General features: G+C 44.2%; 1 long non-coding RNA gene across 1 annotated transcript; it reads left to right on the plus strand.

Moving 5' to 3' along the window:
- Positions 1–2,570: 2,570 nt before the first annotated feature.
- Positions 2,571–9,227, plus strand: LOC148121341 (uncharacterized). Its single transcript, XR_015738364.1, has 2 exons — positions 2,571–2,660; positions 5,353–9,227. It is a non-coding gene; the product is annotated as an uncharacterized LOC148121341 (long non-coding RNA).
- The last annotated feature ends 3,682 nt before the right edge of the window (positions 9,228–12,909 follow it).

Below are 12,909 nucleotides of genomic sequence, written 5' to 3' on the forward strand. Positions count from 1 at the left end.
CGTGCAATCTCAGAGCCTTAATCAGAAAAAGTATTTCCAAACATCTTCGTTTCTCCCTATGTGGCATTTTGTGTGGCTGACTTCCAGCCTTTAAGACTGGCTAGCTCCATGGCATCCCCAGTAATCCTTCTTAGGGAACCAAAACTCTTTATTGATGCCTCTGATCCTATGACTTGGAAGTGAACAGGGAGAGTTCATTTTGCACGTCAGGAGTTAGTAGGTGATTGCAATGAAGCCCTCCAAACCAGTGGCTCTCAACCTTCCTAATGCTGTGTTCCTTGGATATGATTCCCCAGGCTGTGGTGACCCCAACCATAAAATTATTCCCACTGCTACTTCATAGCTGTAATTTTACTACTGGTCTGAGTTGTAGTGTAAGTATCAGATATGCAGGATATTTGATATGCAACCCCTGATGGAGGGTCACTCAAACCCTCTTTGACCCACAGGTTGAGAACCTCTGTTCTAAACCAAATTGTTGATACGGGAATTCTACCTGTGTTCAAATTCGAGGGAGCAGCCTTGCAAGATACAACTGTCCCCCAGCCTCAATTTCCCCTTTCCTCAGATACGAAATTCCTGCAGAGAGGAGAGTTCAATAGAATATCATCATCTGTTTGGAACTAACGTACTTCTCTGCGCTATGGGAGGTCTCCAGACACTGACTGAAGCCGTGGACAGTCAGGAGATGGCTAATTCCCAAGGAATGGACTCAGTTTCTTCCAAAGCATGAACAGAGACTGCAAATCTGTCCAGATATTCAACACGTATGTTCTGAAATTCATTAGATTCCAAAACCCCCAAAATCTTTTAAATCCAACATGGTTCATGTAAAGTACAGATACTCAAGGAAAGCTTGTAGACTGTCGGATTCAATACAGTCTGGTTTGTAGCATAGGACAGCTGAGTTGATGAGAAGCTGCCCTTGCCTGCCATCGTAGAAGCTTTAGAAAATGAACTACTCACTCCACACCTGAATTCTAAGGATGTGCTTCCTCACGAAGTCTTCCCCAAATTCTCCTCTGTTATAGTGAGGGGAGCAAGTGTCATTTGGGTCAAAATTATCCACTAGCTTTTTAAAATGATTATGCATATACACATGTGTGTGTATGTTTGAATGTACATAGATCTACCTGTTTGGAAATGTGCATGTGTCGGGGACAGAGGACAACCTCGGGGCTACTACTATGCCCCTCATGTGGTTTACGGGAATCGAACTCAGGTCTCCATGCTTATTTTACATGCAAGCATTTTACTGACTGAGTTCTCTCCCCAGCCCCTCCATTAACCTTTTGATATCTCCAACTACATGGTCCTCAAAGGGAAGAACTACTTTGTTCATTAACTTACATTTAAAAGATCCGCAGTGCCTCCTTGTTCCAACACAGATTCTTGCACAAAGCAGGTACCAAGTGACTGTCGTCTGTTGGCTGATTGATTTATTCATTGGCAAATACTACAAGTACAATCTGGCTTTTACCACATGTCAGTTCCATTTGCAATACAAAAAAGCATCACTCTGCATTTTTACAGGCATTTTACAGACTGGAACAGTCATTGTTTTAGAACTGGTTTGAAATCAGCTTCGATGTCAGTATTTAAGAGAGTCGCGTGCTTTCTGCAATGAAATAATAGATGCTGTCACTACAGGTGTTGCGATGTTGCTCTGACATTTTCTGTTGGATTGACAGATGCTAGTTAATTCTCAGTAGGCCTCAGGACAGCCATTTCTGTAGCAGATATGGGACCTTTCGTGAGGCCGTTTCTGTAGTTGATTCATTCTGTTGCCATTTCTGTGATAGACGTCCAGCCTTGGGTATGGCCATTTCTGCAATCTCAAAGTACTAACATTTGTTGAAACTCCTTGAAGACCAAAATACACTCCCAAAGACTTCATTTCTAAAGGATTACAATGATTCTATCATTATTTATTATTAATGTCATACTATGCTTAATTTATAAAACACTTTATTGTAGGTCTGGACACATGGGGAAAAGTATATATGGAGTTGGCATGACCTATGGTTTTATACATCCACTAGTGAGGAGGGATGCAGGGAGAGAAGGAGGGACAGAGGGAGGGATTGATGGAGGGATGGAGGGAGCAAGGGGAAGAACAAAATTCTTTAAATCTGTTAATATCTAATACATAATTTAACTGCTTGTTAACTACAAACATAGGCACAGCACATGACAATTACGTCTATTCAAAAGGAAAAAGCAAACATAATTTGAGTAACTTTTTAAAGACCTCGTGACTATCAATGACCACTTTGCCTAGTTCCATCTCACTTCCAAGCCTACAGAAGTTCAGTCTTTCTAAACATTAAGGCTTGTAGCTTAATACAAGCTCTCTATTGGCAGTGCTTCAGAGGGGCCGTTCCTCCAGGAGCTTCACAAACAGCTTACTGCAGCTGGGCCGGTAGCCTGAGGCTCAACTCACTGGAACCTGGATCAGCCCTGAACCATTCCGACAGAGACTGCTATATTTGAAGGAGGCTGGCACAGGCTAACTCCTGAGCAAGTGGTCTATGGCAACCTTATGGATTAATAGCACGATGCCATTTTGCAGGGTACCAGGAAACTGGAGCAGGAAGACATGATGGAATCTGTCTGAGAACGTGCTGATGTCCCGGCCTGAACCACACCTCCGAACTAAGGTTTGTGTTCTGTGACCTGCTTGTTCCTTGCTGCGCTCCTCCTTGTGTCTGGAGCACAGCCCTTCTTTTCACTGGTGAGTTAAAGAAAGGAATTTCCATCCCTTGAGAATGAGTTGAAAAGAAAACTGAGCCATCAAGGCTACTGTTCCCTATGACCTTCGTTTTTTCTTAGGCCCCCAGAAGGCAGGCTACCCCCTCCTCCTATATAAAGACTTTTCAGCTTGGGAAGTCCATTCTGTGAGAATTCTGCCAGGCAGCCAGAGCCTCATCTCTTTCTTAAAGGAGCTAGAACCTGAAGACACAATTAAGTAAATCTCAGCTGTTAGCAAAGACTGACACGCTGCAGATCCTCAGAGCATTTGAGAAATCGTGCCATATATTAAGGACTTAACATCATGCAGGTGTTTAATACAAACAAACACCTACAGGTTCTACTTAAAGGCCGAAACTTCCGAAAGAGGTGTCAGACACTGATCAGACGTCATCAAAAAAAAAAAAATCCTTGCTATGCATAATTTTTCGGTGAAGTAGGTGTGTCACGATTGACTGTACATTTGTTGGGGCTTAGAATAAGCTCTCCAAGGGGCTTTAGTAACTGAGAAGCTACAGGAGTCTCACCGAAGTCACATGTGTTAGGTTTCTCTAGACACACAAAACCAGTACAATAAATATATGTTATAAGGAACGATTTATGGGGTGAGATGCTTGGTGGATAAAGGTGCTGTCATTGAACCTGACCATACAACTTTAATTCCTGGTATCCACGTGGTCCGTGGAGAGAAAGGACTCTGGCAAGTCATTCTCCTGCCTCCACACAGGGGCTGGAGTGCACACAGGTCTAAAACTAAAGAAAATAAGATGGAACTGACTAGACTGGCTTACAGGATACTGGCTGGGTAGTCCTGTAACACACGATTCTGTGTTACCCTCTTGTACAGTTTGCTCGCAACCGTACCTTATGTAAGTTTAGGCAAAGGCCTGGAGATTGAAAGAAACACACAAGATACCATGGTCATTTGAAAGGAGATCAGCCGAATGCCACTTTATTCAGCTTTTTGCCAAGCTCATATACTTAGGCCCCAGTAAAGGAATTCCTTCCCAGGCTGGGGGGAACCTGGCACGGCCATATAGGAATTCCTCCCGGGCAGGTGAAAAATTACCATACCAAAGATAAAACAATGCCCTACAACTAAATCACCAGGCTATGACAGAGTAAGCACAAAAACTATCAGGAAGCTTTAGCTGGCTGACCAAAACTGTCCTCGAGACATACCCCAGGGAGCAAGGGTAGACCGGGCCCTCCATAGTCCATCACTGGCCATCCGAATGCTGGAGAGAATGGGCACCTGCAGCTACTTGGCCATTAAAACTGTATACCTCCGCAGGCCCAATCTTGGGCTGAGGGCTTAGAGGACTCTTAGATCATCACTCATCTTCAGTCTACAATGGAAGGCTGAAGAAACTGGGTTTTCATACCGTCAAAGGATGCCATTAGCAGTGGTAATAAAGACTCGCCAGCCAGCAAGAAGCCAAAGGAGGCAGACAGCACCACCTTCTCCTCAGACATCTTCATCCCTGTTGCCTGTTTCGGGGGAGGGAGGAAATTCCTCCAGCCAACCTTCCGTGGAAATCCCTCACAGACCCGCCCGGATGCACATTTCAGAGGTCACTCAGCTCCCATCAAGTTACCAATCAAATCAAGTCGAGTCATACTGTGTGATGACAAAAAGGGGTACCTCACAGAGAATAACTGGAGAGAAATCAATCGTGTACTGAGCGCTCCATGGTACAGATGGAGAATATCCTGCATCCAGGGGAACAAGGGGATGGGGCGGGGTTAAGTCAGTGGTCCTGACCTCCTTCCTAATGCTGAGATGATAATATAATTCAGAAAGTTCACACTCGGTGGTCATATTGAGGAAATCACATAGCATGTGATTCCTGGTGCATGGCTTTAGTGTTTTGCCTTTTCCTCGTCAGGCACTGCTATCACCCAGGACAGAATTGGGCAGCAGTATCTTCTGATCATCCATGGCATTCACTTTGGATCTATCTAAAAGCCAAATTTATTGTATGAAAAACACAATAAGACACAACGGTCAAATCTGCCTTTGTTCTATGGCCATCGTAGGGAAATGCATGGTTCATCTCCAATGTCTCTATAATGGCTCATCTTGATTGTTCGTTTGATCGAATCTGGAATCATAAGAGACACACCTCTGGGAGAGTACATTGAGTTCGAGGAAGTTAACTAAGGGGGAAGACCCTCCCATAGAGTAAGCAGCACTTTCCAGCAGTGACCAGGGTAGAAAGAGGTCTGAGGGAAGAGCAATACTTCTTGTGGCCTGCCTTCCATTCTTGCTGGTAAATCCATTTATCCTGCTGCTGCTGCTGCCATCAGAACCCAACTTCTTGGGCCTTCCGCTGTGGACTAAGGACCAACATCTCTCCAGAAATCTTCAGCACCACATTGGAACTGCTGAGCCACCCAGCAATGAGGCCTGGGGGACCACAGGGTTCTCACCCTCTCCAGCCTGCCAGTAGCCATCATTGGACTCCCCAGACCACACCTACAAGTCTGTTCTTGTAATTAGATTCATTCTCTCCATCCTATTTTTTTACCCCCAGAGAACCCTAATACAGCCATCGATGGTATAACTGCATTAACTATTTTTTTTTCCTTTTGTCATAGGTTCTCCTGTAACCCAGGCTGGCCATAAACTCACTATAGAGTTGAGGATGATGGCGACCTGCGGATACTTCTGCCTCCGGCCCCAGAGTGCAGGGATTGCACGTTTGCAGCATCACACCTGGCTCGTTAACTGATTGCTGATCTCCCGCGGAGCCAATTTGTCCTGGTCTTGAGCATCTTCAGACATTTAGCTCTTACCCATCCCTGGGATCTCTCTGCTGTTCTTCCTGTTGTTTTACTATCTGTTTGTCTTGACTAAGTTAGATTTCAAGGTTCTTGACAGGGGAAATCAGCTTTATCTTTACAGCCGCTATAACCTGTGGGGATGGGATGGGTTGGTGTGCTGAGGACGAGGAGAAAACTTGGTCTCTAATGCTCCTGTTTTGCGGGCGTGAGGACCTCAGTTCTGTCTCTAGAACCCATGTGAAAACGGGCAGGGGTGGTGATATCTACTTAGGATCCCAGCAGTTGGGAAGTAAAGGAGGTGCCTCTCGGTACTAGAAATGCACTCTTAGGCATACAGATGAGGGGAAACTTGGGCATTGTGATGTGGAACTGACCTCCTCCCATCCCACTTCCTCTTCCTCCTCCTTCCCCTGCACCCAACCCCCCACTGCAACATGGAGTTACAGAGATTGGAATTCAATCCTAACCTCCACCCCTTGCCATCAGGAGTAGCTGCCAAGGCAGGGAGGTCAGGACTGACTCCCGCTGGCTCCCACTTTCTCTGGGACCTCTCTCCAAAGATGCCCTTGTAGCATGACTCCGATGCTTTTTATTGAATACAAATTGTACAGGCGAGTTTCCGGGAATTTCAGTGGAAAGTTGATCCCTGCCCCCAACCCTCAAGACATGTCCCAAATAATGAGAAGAGCTATTATTAATATTGAATAATGAATATTGCAAAAGCTGCTGTTATTATTCGTGGAGTCCACAACCTTTAAAAAAACATTTCTTAAAGGAACAAGGTAGAGCAGACAGCTTTCAGAACACACCTGAGGCTCTGCTCTTCCTGACAGGATCGGTATAGTCGGTGATTCTGAAGGAAGGCAATGGGCTGCTTGCAAGCCAGAGGGCATTGTCAGATTTGGCACAGAAAAATACAGGATGCCCAGTAGGATCTGAGTTTCAGGCAAGCAATGAAAAGCGTGAAGCGTAAGTGTGTCCCATATGTGCAGTGGGGTGTACTTATGTAAAAGCATTGATGGTCTCTCTGACACCCAGGTTTTCCTGGTCGTCTTTCATATCACCAGGCAGCTCAAAGCCAGAGAGAGGCAGATCAGCAAAAAGATCCCACCAACAAATGCTTCCTTAGGGCCCTGGCTTTTTAGGATCTTTCTCACTCAAGCCAGGATGTCCCCTGGAGTGTGAGCTCTTGTTAGAAGAAAGCAAGTGGGGGAATGAGCACAGTCCGTGGCAGCTATGCTCCTTGAGGGCTGCAGAGGGAAGAGGCTTGCCCTGTCAGGATGGCTTTCCCTTCCTCTGGCTCACCCAGTCGTCTCCGGTTCCCTGAAGAGAGGCTTTTGCTTACTGCTTGTAGACAGACGTGCAGTCTGGCCTGCCATTGGCCTAAACAGCTTCTTTAATAACCAATGGTGATAAAACATATTCATAGCATACAGAGAGGAGTCCCACATCAGAATTCAATGAAAATGAATGTACAACATACCCAAACCTACGGGACACAACGGAAGCAGCACTAAGAAGAAAGTGCCTACATAAGGAGTTGGGAGAAATTTCATACTAACGACTTAGCAGCCCACCTGAAAGCTCTAGAACAAAAAGAAGCAAACAGCCAAGAAGAGAAGATGACAGGAAATAATCAAATTGAGGACTGAAATCAGTAAAATAGAAACAAAGAGAATAATAGAAAGAATCAATGAAACAAAGAAGTTGTTTCTTTGAGAAAATCAACAAGATAAACAAACCCTTATCCAAACTAACTAAAAGGCAGAGAGAGAATATCCAAATTAAAAAAAAAAAATAGAAATGAAAAGGGAGCCAGGCAATGATAGAGAGATAGATTAGGAGGCAGAGGAGGGAAGGGAGTAGGAGGAGAGGATGGAGGGAAGACTGTGTTCAAGATGCAAAATTAATTAATTAACTAATTAATTAAATTAAAAAAGAACAAACTATGAACTTTTCCCTCCTGATCTGTGCAAGGAAGTGGGGGTCTTGGAGTCACTATAGGCTGGCTACCTACGAACTCAAGCATGACTCTCTTCGAGAACAGAATTACAGTAAACAGAGCTCAAGCACCTGGCAGGAATCTAAGGTCCTGCGAAGTCTCCTAAGCTTCCCGATCTGTGCCGAAGCTGCCAGGTGGCATGTTGAACGCATCCCAGCCTTAGCTTCGCTGTTTGCCTCAGCTCAGAACACCATGTCTCGCTGGATGGCAGTCACTCGGGATCTGACCAGCACCTTGATCCTTAAATCTGCCATTTGTGGCTTCCGTCACTCTTGGCTTGCCTCGGCTTGCTCACTGCGTGGTTGGAGGTTTTAGCCCTAAGCTCTCACCAAGGGCAGCACTGCTACCCTAAAGGTGTCTCCTTAGAGGAGCAGAAGAGGATACCAACTGCACTGGTGGCTATTCAACAGGGGCGTACCTGCCACTGTACTATGAATTTTATTCCATGAGATCTCTCCACACACCCATTTTCAGATGAGGGAACTGAGACTCCATTACTGAAAGCTTCCATAATAACATACAGTAGGCTGGGTGCTATAAACAACGGAACTTTGTTTTCTCACGGTCTCTGAAGGTGGAAATTAGTGTTAGTGGAGGTGGATCTTCTGTATCCCATCTGCCTGGCTTGCAGATGGTGCATTCACATGGCCCTTCCAATCCACAAATACCTTCTGGGAAGATGGAAGATGCTGCATTAGGTGTATGCGCCCTAGTGACCTCATTTAAATTCAGTTCCCTAGGAAAGGCTTTATCTCTGAATAGTCACATCGTTAGGCACATACTGGTTGTGAGGACTTCTACATGAGAATTTTGGGGAGACACAGTTCAACCCATAGGAGGTGGGTCAAGTTTCAGCGAGCATCTTAAACTATGAATGGTGGTCCCTACGTGAGGTCACATAACTGAATGTGGGGGTAACGAGAAACATTACCAACAGTAAACCTTTTTTGAACCCACAACAACTAAAATTTCAAAATCACATGCCTGATGAATCTGAGGTATCGCTAGTATCGCTGGCCCATGTTGTATCACGTGACTTCACAGCAGCCTCGGCACTGAACGCTTTGCACTGCTCATGTGTCACACCACAGAGCAGGGACAGATGCTGCCTGACACACCTCAGCTCACACTCAAGACTGGGCTATCCTTATGAATTGCACAGCTCATCCAAACCTGTTTCCTCTCAGAGCAACGTGATGAACTAATTACAGAAAGGGAAAGACTGTGAATACTCTCCGACCATCCTTCCTCAGCCTAAGTACCAAATTACTAGAATCTTTGTTTTGTATTAGAATGTTTGGTTTTAAAATTTGCAATTTGAGCTACTAGCTTGAGTTTCTCTCTGTCTCTGTCTCTGTCTCTCTCTCTCTCTCTCTCACCCACACACACACACGCGCGCACACACACACGCACACACACACACGCACACACACACACGCACACCACTTAAATGAATTTTGGCTTGAGGTTAGGACAAAATTTCCCAGAAATTCTATCATGGTCTTAAATATGCTTCTGCTGTTTTCTACGCTGTATTTATGCAAAGTGACATTCTCAGAGCTAATGATTATAAAATTAAATTATCGATCAACTCTGAAAAACACTGTAGATACTCTGTATCCTGTGCTATCAGATACTCAGGCAAGATTTAATTCTTTCTGTCAAAATAAACAAATTTATTTCATAAGTGTGCAAATTTTCTTTTATCTTTAATAAATAGTAAAATTACTTGTACCCAAGGAATTATTTTAAAATAATATTCTTTCTGACTTATCATCAGTAAATGCCTGATTTGTATATCTGTTTTATATACCTCTATGCTCAATGTTATAAAATTTTGTAAAGTTGAAAGCGATCATGAGTGGAAAAAGCTTGTGAATATCTAGGTTAAGTAAATCCTTCTCTCCCCGGCTTGTTCAGGTAGGCATACAAAGGAGCTAGATTCGTGCTTGGGTCTGTGTGTCTTCTGAATTTAATTTTCACTATAATACATGCTTTTAATTTTCTCATCTCAACCAGCTGAGAAATATCAACATCTCACCAATTCTGTCAACCAGCACCACTGAAGCTGCTCTGATGTAAGGCAGGGGAGATGGGTGCTTATCTCCCAGTATGTGACCCAGAATGGACAAGAAAGAAACAGAAGTATCCTAAGACCCTACAGCCATATACAAGAGGTATCATCAGATAGTTGTCAGAAAGAAAACACAGCAGAGTTAAAAACAAAGGCAGTGTGATGGGGCTGCAGGTTGTGGAAGAGGATAGAATCAGGGAGGAGGGATCAGAAGAGGCTTCAGGAAGCAGGTCAGAGTCGGGCTGTCAAGTGTGTGTGGGGGGGGGCACTGGCTTTACCTCCTAGCTGTGCTACCCTAGGCAACACACTTAGCCTCAGTCTCCTCACCAGAAACACAGGCTGAGCATCTCTGTTCTTCAAACTCCAAATCTGGAAACTCTTTGGGTTCTGGCATGATGCCACCGTGGAAAATTCAACACCTGATTTTGTTTGCTGGATTATAATCAGAACAGTCACACAAAATAATATGACATTAAACTCCCCCCAGACTATATGTTTTAATTTGTTATGGTTTGGATCTGAACTGTCTGCCCAGAGCTCCCATAGTGAAACTTGGGCCCCCAGGCAGTTTTCATAGGTCAAGCATTTCTGAGATGATGGATCTATAGGACTCTACCTTCATCAATGAATTAACCCATCAATGGAGTCAGAGCTGAATGGGCTGTTGTTGCCTGGTAGAATTGTAAGGTGATAATTCCTTGAAGGAAGTAAACCACTCGAAGAAAGTCCTTGGATGTATACCCCCTCTCCCCCTTCTCTTTCTCCCTACCTCTCTGCTTCCCTCTCTCCTCTCTCTTCCTTTCCCCCTCTCTCTCCTTTCTTGGCTACAGAGAAGCAGGCAGGCTTTTTCTACTTCTTACTCCTTAGCATGATGTTAGGCTTCACCACAGGCCCAGAAATAATAGATGCAGGAAAAATCTTTGGAAGCAAAAACTGAAATAATTTTTTCCTCCCTTGAAAAGTTTGTTTCAAGTATTTTGTCACGGGGCCAGAAAGTCAACAAGAGTTATATATGATTACTTTTAATAATTAGATCTTAACCCCCAAATATCTCATATATTAATAGATCTAAAATGTAGAGATCTCATATACTTATAAATCTAAATGTACAAATTCTAAAATGTATAAATAGTTGAGATATTTGCATACATGCTGTAGGACAATGGCTTTATCCTGTAAAGTTTATTTCTTGTACTTGTTTAATAAAATACGGATTGGCCAGTAGCCAGGCAGGAATTATAGGCAAGGCAACCAGGCAGGAAGTAGAGCTGGGGCAATGAGAACAGGAGAATTCTGGGAAGAGAAAAGATACAGTCTGAAGTCATCACCCAGACATAGAGGACACAGATGAAAATGCCTCACTGATGAAAGGTACCAAGCCACATGGCTAACGCAGACAAGAATTATAGGTTAATATGTATGAATTAATTAATAAGAAGCCTGAGCTAATAGACCAACCAGTTTATGATTAATGTAGACCTCTGTGTGTTTCCTTGGGACCAAATGACTGCAGGACCTGGTGGGACAGAAATCTCTGTCAACACATACATGTGCAAATGTTGTCAGCATTTAAAAATGAAGTCCAAACCATTTCCAGGCCTGAGCATTTTGGATACAGTATTTTCAGCCTGTACTATTAGTAGGATACCACTTATTTCTGGTGAAGTGCCTTTGAAATAACCCCAGCCAGTATCAGAATGGTGCTGACATATAGCCATGACAGAGTGTAGGTCAGCTCTTCTCTAAGAATGGGCAGGTATCTTATAACTAGAGATGCAAACTCAGGGCTGAGAGAGAAGCATTTGTGAGCAGAACTGTTCTTGCCACTGGATGGAATGATTTATGCTCTCAGTCCACTTAAGCTGGAGGACTCTTCACTTCTGTCTAGAGTGTTCTCATGCCGTTCCATTAGCTGAAATTGCTAGGTCAAAAGAAGGTCTGTTTCTCGGAGAGTACGAATTTATGTTAATTTTAAAAGCACGAGCATCCTCTCTGAAAAAGAAAGTGTTATCTTAGAATTGGAGAAAGTGACGGGTAAGTGGACTGAGCCTTGGGGTGTGCGTGCTCAGAATCGAGGCTGAAACTTTTGGGCAAGCACATAGAGAAGTAAGACAACAGCCTTGGCTACTGGACGTCTGTGTTAGTGGGAAGAATGGAAGGAGAGTTTAGAGGGGAGTATTATGAAGAGGAAGTATAAGGCTCCCAAAGCTGTGCCAGCGTGCACACTGTGTTGGTCACCTTCTCACTGTAACAGATGCCTAAGATGATCCATTTTTTAAATTCTATTCTATTCTATTCTATTCTATTCTATTCTATTCTATTCTATTCTATTCTATTCTGTTCTATTCCATTCTATCCCTTCCCATCCTATCCTATTCACTTTTGGGTTTTGAAGACAAGGTCTCTCTGTTTAATAGCCCTGGCTGTCCTGGCTCTTGTTTTTGTAGACCAGGCAGACTTTGAACTAACAGAGATTGGCCTGCCTCTACCTCCCAAGGGCTGGGATTAAGGCATGAGACACCAGCACCCTGCAAGATGATCTACTTTTAATCAGAGCAGTGTACATTGGCTCATGGTTTAGGAGGTTCCAGGCTGTGGTCCGTTGGCTCTGTCAGTTGGCATCCTAGAGCCTGCCTGCTTCATCAAGGTGGACTAAAACTACTAACCCCATGGCCAGAAAGAGAAAAAAAAAAAGAAGGGAAACACCCTTTAAGGGAGCACCTCTTAATGACCTGAAGACTTCCACCCACTTTGTTCCACCTCTCAGGGGTCCCACCACCTTCTCATAGCATAAAGGCTAGATACCAAGCCATTAACACATGGGTCTTGAGGGGTCACTCAACACAACACAAACCAAGAAGGGAATTCAGAGAGAATAGTGCTAACATCTGCGTCAGGTTTTACAAAAAGAATCAAAGGGAAGTAGCGAGAAAAAACGGCGACATAACCCATCCACAGGCCACTGCGATAAAAGACAAAAGCGGAAACAAAACAGTTTCAGTGAAATGGTGGTGAAGCAAACTCGGTTTTAGAAAGGAGAGGGGAAAGGAGGAGGAGCTAGCAGTGCCAGAGAATGGCGCAAAGTTGGGTCGTTGAATAAAGCAAGCTCTCTTCCCCAGTGCTGGTCCTGCATCCCTCCACTTAAGAGGAGGATGCTGTTTCTCAAGGCTCTTGCATTTGTGGAGGGGTCATGCTGCACTTCTGTAGTGAATTTGAAGTCTGTCCCTTTGCTGAACCACAACAGTGAAAAGCCTATGCCTGGATCTTTGCTCTCTTCCTCCTTCCTCTGCTCTCC

This window comes from Myodes glareolus, chromosome 7 (assembly GCF_982192425.1).
Source record: "Myodes glareolus chromosome 7, mMyoGla1.1, whole genome shotgun sequence".
Classification (NCBI taxonomy): domain Eukaryota; kingdom Metazoa; phylum Chordata; class Mammalia; order Rodentia; family Cricetidae; genus Myodes; species Myodes glareolus.